Source organism: Triturus cristatus, chromosome 3_2 (assembly GCF_964204655.1).
Source record: "Triturus cristatus chromosome 3_2, aTriCri1.1, whole genome shotgun sequence".
Taxonomy (NCBI): domain Eukaryota; kingdom Metazoa; phylum Chordata; class Amphibia; order Caudata; family Salamandridae; genus Triturus; species Triturus cristatus.
Genome location: NC_140584.1, coordinates 625,725,330 through 625,742,331, shown reverse-complemented (window position 1 = coordinate 625,742,331; position 17,002 = coordinate 625,725,330). Strand labels below are relative to the sequence as shown.

General features: G+C 52.3%; 1 protein-coding gene across 1 annotated transcript in view; it reads left to right on the top strand.

Moving 5' to 3' along the window:
* FADS1 (fatty acid desaturase 1) overlaps positions 1-17,002 on the top strand; it is a 401,042-nt gene that overhangs the window by 35,761 nt on the left and 348,279 nt on the right. The window lies entirely within an intron of this gene.

Below are 17,002 nucleotides of genomic sequence, written 5' to 3'. Positions count from 1 at the left end.
GTACACATTCTTTATAGCAGGCACATTAACCCTCTGTGCTGTGTGGTTGGCAGGAGTGCTCATATGAGTGCATGGTGAGTGATGCTACAGTGTGAGAGTATAGTAAGAGGAGTGACTGCAGGGTGAGTGAGGTGACCATATGAATTTGGGTGCAGATGTAAGTGCAGAGTGGGAGGAATAAATGCATGTTCATTGATGGGCTTGTTTGGGTGAGATTGCAGATTGAGCAGTGAGGGGGCCAGGTGAGTGAAGTGTCGCATGAGTGCAGGGTGAGAAATGTGCCCGTGTGACTGCAAGGTGAGGTACAGGGTGAACAGCGCAAGTGCATTCTGAGTGCAGAGTGATCACTGTGAGTGCAGGGTGAATGGTGTGAGTGCATGGTGATCAGTGTGAGTGCATTGTGATCGCTGTCAGTGCAGGGTGAACGTGAAAGTGAAGGGCGAGGATGAGGAGTGAGTTGTCTAAATGCAGGGTGCATTCCCAGACACTTGAAGTAAATCAGCATGTTATTGACGGGGGCGTAGGGTTTCAGAAATAACTATTGCTATCATGGCATTAATCCGGGATTGAAGGTGGAGGAAATAAATAATGTGCTGATCCTGCAACAAACTTCCACTCTTATGATTAGGGTTGTCATCTTATTATTTTGATGTCCCAGACGGTACAAAAATAAGCAGTCACCTAATCTGTATTTTCAACACTTATCTGTACATACTTGGAACAGCAAATATAAATAGAAAGCACTTTTAATTGTGTTCTAGGGCTGCCTGAATGATCTATTTTTTTTTTTTGTAAAACCGTTTTTATTGCAGAACAATAATAGCAGCAGCATACATTCTTACTTTGCCTGCGTCGCTTTCAACAATGCCATATGTCCCGTGGCCATTTAGACAGCCGTACACAGCTCATGAGCCCACATCCTGGAGGCAGGGCAGCGATGTTCAGGGTATCATTATACTGAACTATATTTTGAACTTTACTTTTGCCGCTAACACGGTAGGGTGGCTACGTTCCGCTTTAGAGTTTTCCTCCTCCCTGTCCCCCGCCCCCACACTGTCCCTCCCCCATCCCATTCCCCGTCCCCCTCCCTCCCTCCCCGCCGCCCGTGCCCATGCCCGCGACTGCGACTGTTCCCGGTCCTCGCATTTAGTCTGGGGTACAATTCAGAAGTACATAACTATTCACTGTGTTTGTGTGGGTGGAATGCTCCGGGGAACCCCCTCGGGCTCGGACGGCGTCCCGTCCTCCTCCATCACACTATTGCGCAGGGCCTGCACCAATCCCTCCCATGCCGTGGCCGCCTCTAGCGCCCTGTCATCAGCCTTGCGAGTCGCTAGTTGGTATCGAAGCGTGCTTTCACTCGCCGCCCATTTCTGTAGCTCCTTGGCCCGTCTCCCGTGTGTGGGGCCCGCTTTTGACTTCCAGAGTCTCGTCACCTCCCTTTTAGCTAATAGGAGGCCCATGTCGATAAATCTACTTGTATTCTTGTTTTTGGGTGTGTGAGGAAACCAGTGTAGGACACAAACCGCCTTGGTGTATTGTAAGTCCCTGTCCGTCACCTCGGTCAGCGTTTCGCCTACCGCCCTCCAGTAGTCTCGCAGGTGAGGGCAGTCCCACAGCATATGCCCCAGCTACGCTCCCACCGTTCCACACCTAGGGCACGCCGCATCTGCCACCCCGAAATACTTCCCAAGGTTACTCGGTGTAAGGTAGGCCCTGTGGAGGATATAAAAATGTATCAGCTGAAAGCGCGCGTTTCTGGTACTTTTCCGAGCTCGCCGCACTAGCCCCGCCCACGTAGCGTCAGGGATCTCAGTCTGCACTTCCAGCTCCCATTTCGCCTTTAGTGCCGCCAGCGGCCGCAGAGTCTCACGCAACATTCTGAAGTACAGACAAGTCACCGCCTTATAAGTGCCAGCAGACATCATGGTGTACTGGCAGGCTGCGGATGTAGTGGGTTCCATGAGCCCCGCTCCCCAATGCACCTGCATCACACTTGTCACCGCCGCATGCATCAGGTAGTCTCCCCTCGGAAGGTCGAAGCGCTCTTGCAGCGTTTGGTAAGGGACCAGCGCTCCCTCTTCGTATAAGTCACCCAACATTTGGAGGCCCGCCTCCTCCCACATCTGCAATCCCGACCAGTCTCCGCCATGCGGGAGCGCCGTTACAATTCCCAGTGGGATCTCCGGCGCATCGATTCCAGCATTGCCGGAACGTCTGCTCCTCCAGAGATAAGTCTCTGATAACCAGCCTCTGCTGCAGCGTAATATACGCCAGTACATGTCGAGGGGTACCCTCCTCCCTGTCCTGCTCCGGCCCCCGGTATACTCGCGCTACTTCCTGCGTAAAAATCTGCAATTGCGCTGCCAGGTAATAAAGTTCAAAATCAGGCACCGCCAGGCCTCCTTCGTCTTTTGGCCGGGTCAGGGTCGCCATCGCAACTCTGCGCAGTCCCGTGCCCCACAAGAAAGAGACTACTAACGATCGCAACTGTCGGAAAACAGAGCCCGGTATCCACACTGGGAGCGTGTGAAAATAATACAGAAGCCGCGGTAATGCAATCATTTTCAGCAGCGAGACACGCCCCGTTACCGAGAGCGGGAGGGTGGACCAGAAGGACATGTTGCCCTTCAGTGCCCGGATACACCGCCCCACGTTGCCATCCAGCATATCCGCGGCAGTGTGGTATATGTGTACTCCGAGGTATTGAAGGCAGTCAGGCTCCCAATTGAGCAGTGGCCGGACCGCTGGACGCGGCTCGCCGCGTCGCAACGGGTACAAGCAGGTCTTGGACCAGTTCACCCGCAGCCGAGAAAGCCTGCCAAATCGCGCAAGGAGCCGCTCCGCTCCGTCCAGTGCCTCCGCCGCATTCTCCAGGAACAGGAGCAGATCATCTGCATATAAGGAGATGAGTTGCGGGGCCCCTCTATAATCCAACCCCCTGTAGTAGCGGCCTGTTCTGGCCTCCGCCGCGAGGGGCTCCACTGCTAGTGCAAACAAGAGTGGGGAGAGCGAGCATCCCTGCCTGGTGCCCCGGCCCACGCAGTACTGGCGCGATACCAGGGGTCCCACCCGCACCCTTGCCACCGCCGAGGCGTATAGGACCTTCGTCCAACCGATGTACCCCTCTCCAAGGCTGAAACGCCGCATGGCTTTGTACAGATATCCCCACTCTAGGCTATCGAAAGCCTTCTCTATATCTACGGATAAGACGAGTGGTGTTCGAGCGTTCACCTGCGGATCCCCCATCAGGCGAACAAATCGTCTGATGTTAGCCGTGGTGCTCCGCGCGGGGATGAACCCCGACTGGTCCCTGTGTATCAGTCTCGGCATGTGCCTCAACAACCTAGCCGCCAGTATGGTGCTCAGTATTTTATAGTCCGTCGTCAACATCGACAATGGCCTATAAGAAGCGGGGTCCTGTCCTTCCCTCCCCGGCTTCAGTAGTGGGATCATCAGGGCCTCACACATAGATTGGGGCAGCCTACCCCTCGTCTTGGCCTCCTTATAAACCTCCTGAAGCCGCGGGGCCAACTTGTCCAAGTATCTATCATAAAATTCTATTGGCAGGCCGTCGCGGCCCGGGGTTTTATTTCGGGCCATCCGGTTCACTGCCCCTCTGATTTCCGCGAGGTCAATATCTCCGCCTAGGGCCTCTGCGTCTTCCCGGTCAAGCCGCGGCAGTTGTAATCCTTCTAGAAAGTCGTCGATGTCCTCCTCCCGTCCCTCCGGCGCGCTTTTGTAGAGTGTCTCGTAGTACGAGCCGAACCTCTCCAATATATCCATCTGGGCCGTGACCACTCCGCCTCCCTCCCTGTCTAAGGCCACGATCGGTTGACTACGTTTGTTGGGGTTGGCCAACCAAGCCAGCAGCGTTCCCGCCCTGTCCCCCTCCGCGTGCGCCCTCACCACGTAGTTCTTATAGTCGAAGCTGCGGAGCCTCTCCACTTCGACCGCCACCGCCTCCCTCGCCTCACTCACCGCCTCTTGGAGCTCGGGGTGGCCAGGCCGCGCCATCTCCGCTGCCCTCAACGTCCCCTCCGCCTTGTCCAAGTCTTCCAACAGAGTTCGCCTTACCCCGGCATATTTCCCTATGCAATGCCCTCTAACAGCAACTTTGAAAGCGTCCCACTCCATTGCTCTAAGCGCCGTGGACCCAGTGTTCTCATTAAATTAGTGGGTAATCCTGTCACCAAGTGCCGCCCGGTAAGGCGGGTCGTCTAGTGTTTCAGGCCTTAGCTGCCATGTTGGGACCCTCGAAATCTCGGTCATCCAGTCCAACGTCAGTAGCAAGGGGTTATGATCGGAGAGTGTTCGGTTTAAATACTCGGCGTGCGCGACTGATTGTAGTACAGTCGGGGATCCCAAAAAGGTGTCCAGCCTAACATGGAGGTCATGCAGTGACGAATAATAGGAGTAGTCCCTCAGTGTTGGGTGCTGCGCCCTCCAGGCATCCTCCAGGCCCCACCTCCCCTGCCATTCAAGCCTGCGCTTCGCTAGCCGGTGTACCGGGGATGTCTCTAGAGGCGGGTGGGATCTATCCAGCACGGGGCCCGCTATTGAATTAAATTCTCCCCCCAGTAGGATAGGACCCGTTAGGTAGCTGGCCAGCACTCCAGAAAGTCTCGCAAAGTACGGCCCCTGATCCGTATTAGGTACATATACGCTACATAGCACTATGTCTCGGCCCCTAAGTTTACCCTCAACCGCCACATATCTGCCCTCAGGGTCTATCGTGTGCCTAGTTACCTGGAAGGGGGTCCCCGCTCGGATCCAAATCAGAGTGCCCCTCGCAAAAGCGGAGTACGTGGTGTTAAATAACTGTCCTCGCCACCTACGCTGCAGCGCCACGCCCTCTTGCTTTGTTAAGTGCATCTCCTGCAATAACGCAATCTGAACACCCCTACGCAGCAAGTAAGCGTGAATCTTATGCCTCCGTGCCATTGTGTGCAGCCCCCGTACATTCCATGTCACACATTTCACCATCCCAGTATTAACCATAGTCCCATGTCCAAAGCCAGGGTGCCATGCACCTCCAAGTCCAGCCGCAGTCTGTAGCACTATCCCTCCCTCCCCTGAAAGAACCCCGTACCCCCCACCAACTCCCCCGCCTCGAGTCCCCCCAACTACTCTCGGCCCCACCCCCCCAGAACAGGACCTAACTTCGAAAAAGCAGCTCCCATCCAAACTGTAAGGAAGAGCAACCTCGCTCGACCACCCACCGAAGCCGCAGTCGACACTGCGGCGGCCTTAAGGGCCTCTAGGGTGCGACCCGGCACCAAGGGCGGCAACCACAATCCCGTCCCCCCGCCCCCAATCCCCCCAGTGTCACTCATGAAAATCCAGACATTTCGGCAGCCTGATTCCTTCTCAGGAGCAGCTGGGCCCTCCGACCCCTTCACTCCAGCCGTGCGGGAGGGCCTCTCCTTCAGCCTTCCACTATTTCTCCCGAGGTCTGCGGAGTCACCACCGGGCCCCTGGCCCCAGTAAGTTCCGATTGGTCAGTGTCCGAGCTTGTAACACGGCTTTCCGAGCCCGACCCGCGGGTCGACTGGGTCGCTGCCGTTCCCGACAAGTCCACCACCGCCTGCAGGGCCGCCTTCCTCTCTTCCTCAGTTTGCGAGACCGTGGGCCGTCCATCTCTCCGCTTCCTCTGCCGGAGCCTCCGCGATTTCCGCACGGGTTGTAACCGTTGCTCCTCCGCCGCTCGGGATTTCGCACCGTCCGTCCTCGCCTTGTACTCTTCCCACCACGCCCAGGCGTCCTCCGCTGTGGGGAAAAACACTGTCTTATTGTCGACCACCACTCGCAATTTGGCCGGGAAAAGGAGCGAGTACTGGATTCCCTCAGCTCGCAGCTCTCGCTTGAGCGGCAAAAAGGAGGCGCACAGTTTCTGAGTCTCAAAGGTGTAATCCGGGAATAGTGTAACGTTGCTGTTAGCCACTCGGAATGTTCCCACATCCCGTGCCCGCTGCAGCAGCCAGTCCCTGTCTTTATAATGCAGCAGCTTCATCACCACTGGGCGCGGTGGTTGGCCTGGTCTGGGGGGTCTTGCCGGCACACGGTGCGCCCGCTCCAGCGTGAAGAAGGGCGAGAGTCCGTCCGGAGCCACCTCTGTTCGCAGCCAGGCGTCCAGGTATTGCACCATGTCATCCCCTTCCGTTTTCTCTGGCAAGCCCACCAGGCGAACGTTGTTACGCCTGCTGCGGTTTTCCGCTTCCTCCGCCCGCCGCTCCAGGACTTGTATGCGGTCTATCGCCTGTACCAGCCTCCCCTCCATAGATTTGTGCGCCGGCACCAGCTCCTGTAGTGTGTCTTCCATGGCCGTGACCCTGTCCCTCAGCTTGCCGTGGTCAGCTCGCAGGATCCCCAAGCCGGACGCCACTTGAGCTATGTCCTGTTGCAATGCATCTTTTGTGGCCGCTATGGCCTCTAGAATGCAATCGCGCATCTGCTGTAGGTCCGCAGGGCTCTGGGTGGCCCCATCTCTCGCCTCCGATTCAGGTACCGCGTCTCCGCCTTTAATCTTGGGCTTACCCATGACGCAGGGTCTTCCGCCAATCGCGGTTCTCTCTCAGTGCGGTGCCTTCTCCAGGTAGGACTCCCTCTAGGCGTTCCGGGGGGCCCGCGGGCGCTCACCGCCCTCTTCCAGGCTCGTTCTTGTTCCAGGGGCACCGCCGCCGCACCGTCCGCCAGCGTCCTCATGCAGGGTACCACTCAAGCGCGTGGGCCAGCGCAGCCCAGCCCCTCTCTCCCTTCAGGGCCTGCTCTCCGGTAAGCGTCTCCTCCTACGCTCCGTGTGGCCGCTGTCCCCGTCGCAGCCCGCTGGCTCCACACGGCCGCGGGGTGCAGTACTCCACCACTAGGGCGCTCGGCGCCGTTCGGCTGACCTCCTCCGCAGTCGCTGGGGGCCCCGCCACTCACAGGAGGCGCAATCCGGTGCCCCCCCCTCGCCGCCATCCTCAGCCGCTTTCGCGCCGGTTCAGGGGCCGCAGCAGTGTCAGTGCCTTCCAGGGCGCGTCTCTCCTCAAGCTGCCAGCTGGGAGCGCTCTCCTCGGGGCCTCAGGATTCCCCCCAGCGCAAGGGAGCTCGGCGCTGGAGGCCCCCGGTCTCTCAACACCCGGCGCGCATTCGTAGGCCCCGGCCGCCTCTTCTGCCACTCAGTCGCCAGCCCCTCTCGCCAGCTCCATCGGCGCCTCCGCTGCTTGGAGCGCGGGCCCGCCATTTCGGCGCGGGCCGTCCAGGCCGGCAATCCGTCCCCGGGGCCACAGACGGGGTCCGCCAATCCTCGCTCTCTTGGGGGCAGCCTCCTCTTCCTCGATCCGCCACACCGGTAGGCCACAGCCCACAGGGCGTTCGCCGGGGCAATCCTCGCCTCTCTCCCCGAGACGGCCGATCTGCCGCCCGCTCAGCGCTCGCCAGCGGGGCCCAGGGTCGCAGCCCCAAGCTACCTCCCGCAGTCAGGGCCAGCCCGGGTGGGCTGCCTGAATGATCTATGACTGATAATTAAAGGGAACAAAGACAGAAAAGTCACATTACAAATGAATACATACTGTATTATTTCTAACCCTATTTAGTGCCAAGACGATGTCTTTGCGGGCTCTTTAAACAACACAATAGGCAGACTGGGGGCCCAGTAGGTACTGAAACCAGAAAAAGAACTAAACCCCGGTAACCAGTTTACAAATGTATGTAAATATGCAAATGGTCTTTAAAGACCTGTGAATAATCCTGGCTTGCCGTAGTTAAGACTCCAGACACTGCCCAGCCAAGCCCACAGCAGCTTGAGCTGCAGCAGCCCAGGCTGAGACGAAAGACTGGGAGGGCTGAAGCCCTTTTAGTCCAAGGGCGTTGCACGCCTGATCAGTATGGTGGCATGTAGTGTAGCTAAAGTACCCTCAGTGTTCGAAAACACGTGTCAAAAGTGTTCCTTCCAGCTGGATTCCCAAGATAACATTAGAATGTGAGACAGACTACCAGTCAATATCAGACTGACAAGGAAGTGCCGCATTGAGATGCAGAGTTAAGAGAAATCCTCAGTGACCAAACTTCTAGTGACACGGCATAGAGAAAGCTTGTCCCGATAGAAAACAACTTGGCCTCTTCAATGTTAGTAGGGAGTCAGAAAACAAACCGAGACTTGCACCCCAATTGATGATGCCCTGAAACCAAGTTTAAGATCTAACTGAACCATCCTGAAGAAATTCCCCAAACACTTGCTAAAACTCTGCCAGGTGGTTAAGGTTGCATGTTGCGAAATCTTTGTCATGACCTGTCATACTCAAGCATACCTAAGCATGCTGAAATCCACTCAAGAAAGAGATTTTTTTGCACTAGTGAGAGCTGATGCTTAGTGTTGGAGGCTACGGTGGCCCAACGAACGAATGGCCAGTCCTGGGTGCAACATCGTAATGGAGTGGAGGACATTAGACACTTTTTGTTACTCTGCCTGGCATACGGAGAAAGAAACGTATGGGCAACTGGAGGAATCCTGGAAGTTGTTCAGGGAGGACTTTCTAGAAGGTCAGGAGGGTGTCTCCTTATGTACACAAAAAAGAACAAAGGTTTCTGGGATGCAAGAAAAGTGTTAGGCTCTCATGTAGGTGTGAGAACCACAAGGTAACCCGAGGGAAGCGGATTCACACTCGCAGTCTGAGCAGCAACCTACCAAGCACTTTGGCTTTCACCCTCGCATGTGCTGGAAGCCAGAGTGGCCGGGGTGGGAGCCACGACCCACCTAAGGTTCACTCAACTGGTGCTCCTCTGCCTTTGAAAGCCTCTAAGGGCTGGACAGGGACTTGTGGTATGAGCCCCTGCTGAAAAAGTTATCTTTCTTCAGCCTAGCAGGAGTAGGAGGAATCTGGGCATTTTAAACTGTGTGTAGTTTCTGTTCAAGTTAGCAGCCTTGATTGGTCTTCCACTTCCTTTCTCCTTCTTGCAGTGTATTTATCCAGCACTAAGTAGTAGTCCTGCCTTTAAATACAAAATAAATCCAAATACAATGGTGCAATGTTAGTGCCTATGTCTCCAATTCTCGTGCTTTCCCTTTTGGTATTATTTTACTCATCTCTGCTTCACCCATGTCCTCATATCGATTACTAGGCCTTCTCTGATTACTCTCCTTTCTGGTGTCTGTGCACACAGCATCCAGCAGCCCCTGTGGCTAAGATGGTTAGTCTTTATTTTAATTATACTTTCTGTGTCCGTTTCTCATAAACCCTCACTCATCACACCACCAGGTCCTGTGTCCTGTTATGCGATAACCACACCTCGGTGGGTATCACACATGGCAAGAAAAACTTCCCATATAGGCCCAAAACAAAATCAACACTCACCCAATAACGCACGCTATGTGGTGTCACTTGCTATCCATGTGGGTAAGCACGGTCAGCGCCCAACATAGGGGTGGAACGCACTGTACAAATCCTGCAACAAAGTACCATTGCTGCTCAAGTCTTCATGCACTTTGTTCTGCCCATTTGTCCATCAAACATTTTGCATAGATGCACTTAATTTTTTACTCTGTTTCGTGTATGACCTCTTCATTCCATAATATATTGTTTCTTTGATAAAAACCTTTTGAAGTGTATCTGTGCACGAAAGGCCCAGAAAAGCTTAATTGTTATGAAAAATTAAATTCAATTCAGTTTAATTTGTGGGTCCCACAAGGGGCCCTTCATATCAGTTGTATGATGGAACCACCCATGTTGTTACCACGCATTTCTTTACAACACCGTGATTACAATGCAGGTGTCATTACCACGTGCTACCTTTACGACGCAAGAGGTTACAACGATTATTCCTTTCTCATGCATGCCTTTACAATGAATTTCATTATAAAGGCATACATCGTAAAGGCATATGCCTGGTAAAGATATACTCCTGATCCCAATCCCGGCTCTGAGCCCTAAAACTGGCCCCTAGCGCAACCCTCCCTGGCCCTTCAAATAAATACACTCCCAGCCCGAGCCCTAAAGCCGGACCCGGTGCGGCATCAGTCCTAAAACCCACCCCCTCCCTAGTCCTGAGCCTTAAAACCTACTCCTGATCCCAATCCCGACATGGAGCCCTAAAACTGGCCCCTGGCGCAACCCTCCCCGGCCCCAACCCTTAAAAAACCCACTCCCAGCACTGAGCCCTAAAGCCCGACCCGGTGCGGCATCCGCCATAAAACCCAGCCCTGAGCCCTAAGACTTACTCCTGATCCCAAACCCGGCCCTGAGCCCTAAACTATCTCGTGGGCATTCCCCCATACCTATGGCAAGAAAAGGAGGGATGAGGTCGTACTGCGAGCGGGCTTTTTTTTTTTTTTAAAGCATAAGCAGCAGTCTGACGTCTCTCCTTTCACCAGTTCTTCCAGGTCGCAGCTGCATGAGGTCAGCACGCTGGTTACCTTTACCATGCATATGCCTTTTCCCTTCATATCAGGTTGAGACTACGTGGGCGGAGTTATGATTGGTACCAAGTGACAGAGCATCATTGTGAACAGCTGATCCAGACTGAGATGCGGTGGCGGGGCTCTCTGCGGGTCCCAGTACTAGAACAGCATTTGGGTACTGCAGATCAGAAGTGAGATGCCGCCGCAGTGCTCATTTGTAAAAGGATAGGTGCCGGGGCTCTCGTCGAGAGGCCGTTGCAGCTTGCACCTCACATAACCCATGCCAGCACTGCCAATGAACAGTGGCGTAGCAAGGTCAGTTTAAAACACATATTCTTGGCATTTTGACACACCCCTCAGTGATGACACCCATGGCGGCCCGCACCCCCTTCCTACGCCACTGCCAATGACAGTGCATACGCAGCTACTAACCTTCACACTCCTACAAGTGTGACAAGTCAGAAGAATGTCTTGGGAGGCAGGTATTGGGCCTTATTAATGTAAATTGAACAAATAAATCGCTGTTGTTGAGTTCATACCGAAATTAGCATGATAGCGCCACCATGTGGCAGACTGTGATAGCCCCGTGCTGACAATAAGGTGCTGAGGCGGAACACCGGAAAGCTCCGGCTCAAATGAGCACTTATGCGTTGGTAAATCTGTAAGCACTGGAATCATTGGGGGCTTGTGGAGCCGACCTGGAAGGGGCTGCACCAGGGGAGGTTGTGTGGGACTCTACTGTAAAAGGAAGGGCTGCTACAGGCAAGAATTGCAGTGAGAAGGCAGGATTGTTCCCATCTCCTGTTACACTGTAAATGGTAATGTGACTTTTACTGCTAGGCCCGAGGCTATTTTATGCATCAGCTTTTCCTTATTGAAATCTGGCAGCAAATAAATATCTAGAAAGAACAAACATGCAGCTTCTAACAAAGCGGCTCTTGGACACCGCGGCCGTGGGAAGCAGAAGGAGTTGGATACTTAGTTGAGTGTGTTTCCCAGGCACGGCTGCCCGGACACACCGTGCCCCCAGAGTCAGGCCCAGCTTCCCTTCCTTAGCTTTTGTGCCAGTTTATGATGAAGAGCGGGCTGTGGGTTGAGTAAATGGGGTCAGAAATGGAGCACATTGTCCTGGGTGCTGTGCCGCCAGAGATTGTAGAGCTGGCACTTGCAAACCTGCTTATTTATTTATTTATTTATTTATTTATTTATTTAAAACGTGCACTAGCCTCTAAACCCACTGGAGTGAGTACACTTGCACTACGCATTTTAAAACCAGGAGTCTAATCTGAAACTTTGCAGTCTTATCTGAATGCATGCATAAAATATAGAGGCAGGGCTGAGGGAGCTGCTGGAAGTTTAAGATGCTCCCACAATGCTCAAATCCAGATGTTTACATATAGGAATCAGCAGTCTGGTTGGAACAACCTTTTTAGCTTACCAGTATTAGCGCTGTTACCTGCCCCAAGGGTGCTCGAAGAGGCGGGAATCCACACGGGCAATTTCAAGCTCGCAAAAAGATCTAATACAGAAAATGCCAGCCCCACAAATTTCAAAAGACAGGCCTGTTCTTTTACAACAAAAAATCAAAAAAAGTTGTAAAAGAAAAAAAATGAAGAAATGTAGTTGTTCCAATGAAAATAAGGGCAGGCGTTAGCAAAGAAGCATGTCAAGGGCGAACTAAAGACTGAGGGAAAGGCAAAGTTAGAGAACAAGGTCGGCCTCCATCCGACTCTTTCCAGGGCACCGGGACCACTAGTAAGACGAGCATCTGAGTGGACAGCTTGGGTCTAAGGTATCAGCAGGGTCCGCTTGGACAAGTTTAATTAATGACATTCCCATTCCGCATTCTCTCACACCAGCGTGCAATGGCGGTGCTCTTCCCATACAGCAAACTGTGTTGTTCATTTGTAAGCGTCAGTATGCTGGTTTTCAGATACATTAAGTAACCAGATGTACATCAGCAGTAGGCTACAATGTGGGGTCGCAATGAAATCCCACATTAAGGGGCAGATGTAGGTAAAAAGATATTTGTGAGTTCTTATTAGCGATTTTTACCAAATCGCTAATAAGAATTCGCAAACCCGCGATGTAGATAACAAAATCGCTAAAACTTTGCGATTCCTTTAAAACCTGCAATACCCCATACCAAATCGGTATTACCGATTCGGAATCTGCAAAATCGCAAATTTTAAAAATCGCAATTTTGCGAATCCGCCATTCAAGTGCACCCTGATGATATCACACACAGGAAGTGGTCACACCCATGCTGTTTCTCAGTGCCTGAGGCTGTGGGAGAGGCAGAGAGCAGGAGCAAACACCCAGGAGCTGCACAGGAGTGTTCAGACAGACACCAAATTACAGGATTGACACACAGGAAAAGGGAAAGGAGCCTGCTGAAAGGAAAAGAAAGCAGAAGTTTAGCAAAAAGGAATTGGAGGTCCTAATTGAAGAGGTGGTCAAGACACATGACCAGTTATTTGGAAAGAAATCCCTGCATGTCCCTGAGTCCCAGAAGAGGAAGATCTGTCTGGAAATACAAGGCAAGATCAATGCCATTGGTGTCACCCAGCGCTCCATCGACGACCCGAAGAAGCGCTGGAATGACTTGCACTCCAGGGCGAAGGAGAGGGTGACAGGCCAAAACAAGCAAAGAAGACAGGTGGCGGACCATCCACGGCGCCTGCAACCACACCCCTGGATGATTTGGTGGAGTCCACCCTCCAGCCGGAGACCATCAGTGGCACAGGAGACATGGACAGCTCAGCCCGAGACAACAACAGACAAGGTATGATGCATGCACAGCATGGCCTGAACCCCACACCCCCAATCTCCATGAGCCAGTCAGAATTTCACTCCAGTCCATATTTTGCTAACAACCAGCAATGCATCATAGTAGATGTAGTCCCAAAACCCATATAGCACATCAGTGAGAATTGTGAACACGATTGCAGGGGCTCCAGATCAGTCAATTACCAAGCGGAGGACTGTTAGTGTGAATAGCAACTCATGTAATTTAATGTAACACAAATGCTGCAAAGCAAGTCAGTAAATGGACATTCTGTACCCACAGGTGAAAGGAAGGGAGACACACGAGGCACCTGAGCAACACCATATTCAGGAGGAAGAGTCCCAGACACCCACAGATGTCACACCACCACCCCCCAGACCTAGGAGGTACCCAGTGGGAAGCCTACAGGAGATGGAGGGGGCAGAGGAGGAGGGCACGGGAGCTCCACAGACCATGCCTGAAGAACCAGCACAGTCTCCTGAAACACAGTCACCCATGCAGCGCAGCCACACCAGTGGTCTCCGACACAGACCAAGGACACACAGTCCGTCTGAGCAGGGTGGTGAATCCAGTGTCTTCGCAGGTCTTGAGCGCACCATGCTGAAGGTGCAGCGGCTACAAGGGAATACAATGCGATTAATGCAACGTCAGATGGTGTCCAAGAACAGGAACATGAGGGACATTAAGGAGGGGATCAATGGACTTAAGAACACTGTTGCTGAGGGCATGCAGGACATGACTGAGGCAGTAAGGCAGTTGTGCAGCAAATTGGACAGTGAACGTGGCGCAAGGCACAGGGAAAAACTGTGCATGGAGGGATTCACAGAGGCGGTCAACCGCCTATGCAATGCCACATCTGTGCTAAGCAGACGCCTAGTGGCCATGCAGTTGGAAATGGCCCACTGCAGGCAGGATGTAGCTAGGGGGTTGGTGCAGGTCACCACTGCGGTTGAACTGCTCCAGAGGGCCAACATAGCTGCCACAGGGTCTGGGGATGGTGGAGACAGTGAGGAGGTCACCAGCCGCAGCAGCATAACTCCACCTGTTGCTGAGCCCAAATGGCGTAGCGCAAGGCAAGGGCCAGTAGCAGAACAGTCCTCAAGGGAGGGAAGTGTGCACACTGAGTGAAGCACTGTTGTGCATGGCCGCAGGAAATGAGTAAAATACTGCTGCTGACAGTCACTGATGGGTGAGGTAACCCATGTGACCCAGTGAGAATGGATGACAGTGTGCATGCAGTGTGGTAATGCCACGCTGGGCTACTCAAGGCACACAGAGTCCAATACGGTGAGGAGGTGTGCATTCATATTGCATGATGTAAGGACAATAAAACACCGCTAAACGATTGTTATTATTATGTTATTTGTATCACTATGAAATAGTTGCGTGTGATCTCAGCACGTCTGTGTCTCCCATCTGCTGCCCCTACAACACCTGCTGCGCTGTGCAGTGGCTGTGGGCATTCCTCATCCTCTGAGTCTGAGGCGTTGATTTCAACTGGGGTTCCCTTCTTCGTGGCCAGGTTGTGTAGCATGGCACAGGTGGCAATGATTTTGCAGCATATCTCGGGGCGGTATTGCCGTGCACCTCCACTCTTGTGGAGGCAGCGGAACCTGCTCTTCAGGAGTCCAAATGTCCGCTCCACCACATTCCGCGTGGACTTATGGGAAGCATTGTATCTCCTCTCACTTGGGGTAGATGGGTTGAGGAATGGGGTGAGTATGAATGCACGCACTGCATATGCGCTGTCACCTAAGTGGGAAAAATCAATCACAGGCAACAACAGATACATCCAAGGTATACATCAGGGTGTGTCACATGCATTTACATAGCATGTATCCTTCCACAAATTCACCCCCGGCCAGACGTGTATAGATTCCACTGTGCCTGAAGATGTAGGAGTCATGCGTGCTCCCTGGGAATTTCGCTACTATATCAGTTATGATGTGAGACGCATCACAAATGACCTGAACGTTGATTGAATTATATGATTTCCTGTTCTGATATATGCAGATTGCAATATGTGTCCCATTGATGCACCCTCTGACATGTGGGAACTGGGCCATCTGATAGAAATCCATCTTGGTCTTATGCAGTTACATTTGTGTTGTGGGAAACCAGATATAATGGTGCATTCTTTGAAGCATGGCATCCAGATAGGTGTTGAAGAAGCGTGACAGGCAACTTTGTGGGACGCCTCTAGCCACAGCTATCACCCCCTTGTAACTACCTGATGCAACTAGGTGCAGGGAACAAAGGATCTGCACATGTGGTGGAATTGCGTGCGCCCTGCGTGTCTGTTGCTCCAGGATTGGGTGCAGGTCACATATCAGGTCCAGGTTGGTAGTGGGTTGAAGCCTGTACCTCTCATGTATTTCTTCTTCTGTGAGTTGGAAAAGGGTGATGCGCACTCTGTATATGCGTTCCTGTCGCCTACTCATTCTCTGTGCTGCCGCTTGCATCCGCATCCGCCTTGCAATGACATAGATGGCTGCCATTGTTTTGAAACTGATGCATTCTGGGGCTGTTTATATACAGTGCACCTGGTTACCACCTGCTTTGAGTTGTGGTAATTTGTGATTTTTCTTACATTGGGTTGTGATTTTATTTTTGCGATTTCGCAATTTGCAAAGCACTATTTAGGAGTTGGTGGGTCAAATTCACAAGATAAGGAATCGCTAACTGACTTCTCTTTATTTTAAGCGATTCCTTATTTTGCACTTCGGTTTTTCCCTCTACATCACAGGGCTCTTTTGCGATCGCAAACGTAGAAGTTCTGCGAATTTCTGCGTTAACGATCGGTATTTCACTTCCTACATCTGGCCTCAGTTCAGCCATCCTTTTCTTTTTTTAATAGTTTCATATAGCGCGAACACGACCCGAAGGTAACGGAGCACTTTACACGAGCACTAGTTGCATTACAGATGGACACATTCATTACAAAAAATATATCTATGTAGGCACGGGGAGATAAAGCGATTTGCCCACAATCACAGAATGTTTGAGCCTCCGCCAAGACTCGAATCTGATTCCAGAGCTTCAAAGTCAGCGACCCTAGCCATTAAGCCACACCCTTTCCCCAAACTGCCTCAATCTGGTGCTTTCCATGCTCCATTACTAACACCTCTCAACTCATTTCATGTCCAGATTTATGGGAACTGTTACAGGAGTGACAGGCCAGACAGGGGTTAATGGTTCTAGACCATAACAATCAACATGTTTACAGCAAGAGTCCTAGAGCTTTAGCTTACTATTAAGCCTAAAAGTGAGTACCAAGTACACTCTCTCAGTACGTGTCCCTGGGGGTAGCAGCCTTGAGTAGTTCATGCTTTACTCGGGGACGTGGAGAGGAGTGTGGCTCAGAACTCAGTGACACATGTAATAATAGTAATTCATTGTTGAGCCAGCGCTTACATTTAAAGAAAAAGTACTTCTGACACACAATGCAATACTATACATAAAAGGTAGAGTGGTTGAATACACTTAGCAATGCAGTCAGTGTTTAATTTGAACCGGTGGGCGGTGGTTCCCAATGCTCAGCATGGCAGTTAATTGTCAGCACCGCAGTTATGACAGTAAACCACATAGTTTGTCAAATTTTGAGATGAGCATAACAACAATTGTTTAATAATTCATTATACATTAAAAATTACCGGTTACTTACTGGTAATATTCATTACTCCAATTTGTAGACCTCCCCGTCACAGTCCTGGTTCCCATCCCTCCCTCCCTGTTTGGCTTCTTGTGCTTGGGGGTACAGGATATGCGGACGTGGGTCAGGGGTTATGAGTCACAGGATGTAGGAGTAGCCTGGAGGGCAGGGATGGGCTAAGGGA